This window comes from Sinocyclocheilus anshuiensis, unplaced genomic scaffold (genome assembly GCF_001515605.1).
Source record: "Sinocyclocheilus anshuiensis isolate Anshui unplaced genomic scaffold, SAMN03320099.WGS_v1.1 scaffold524, whole genome shotgun sequence".
NCBI classification, from domain to species: Eukaryota; Metazoa; Chordata; class Actinopteri; order Cypriniformes; family Cyprinidae; genus Sinocyclocheilus; species Sinocyclocheilus anshuiensis.
This window is the reverse complement of record NW_015555703.1, coordinates 278,763-279,085: the sequence shown is the minus strand read 5'-3', so window position 1 is coordinate 279,085 and position 323 is coordinate 278,763. Positions and strand designations below refer to the sequence as shown.

Here is a 323-nt window from a genome sequence, read left to right as displayed (position 1 = left end):
CACCAAGAGCTTGTAACACTCCAAAGAGAAAGGAAAAATTGAAATCGCATCATATGACCCCTTTAAAGGATGTTTGGATGTTTTTACTAAAAAAGAACAAAAATACTGATTAAGAAAATGTTTTGCAGACTTGAAGCTGGTTAGACCAGGTCCAAGATGGTCAACCAGCTTAGATCAATTATTGTGTTCTAGTTTAAAGGGGTGGTTCATTGCGATTTCACATTTTTAACGTTAGTTAGTGTGTTATGTTGCTGTTTGAGCATAAACAATATCTGCAAAGTTACGAAGCTGAAAGATCAATGCAAACGGAGATATCGTCTTTT

The 323-nt window shown here is 35.3% G+C and overlaps 1 protein-coding gene across 3 annotated transcripts in view; it reads left to right on the top strand.

Annotated features, from left to right (window-relative positions):
• LOC107671698 (tyrosine-protein kinase JAK1-like) overlaps positions 1 to 323 on the top strand; it is a 24,048-nt gene that overhangs the window by 9,197 nt on the left and 14,528 nt on the right. The gene's annotated exons all lie outside the window — the stretch shown is intronic.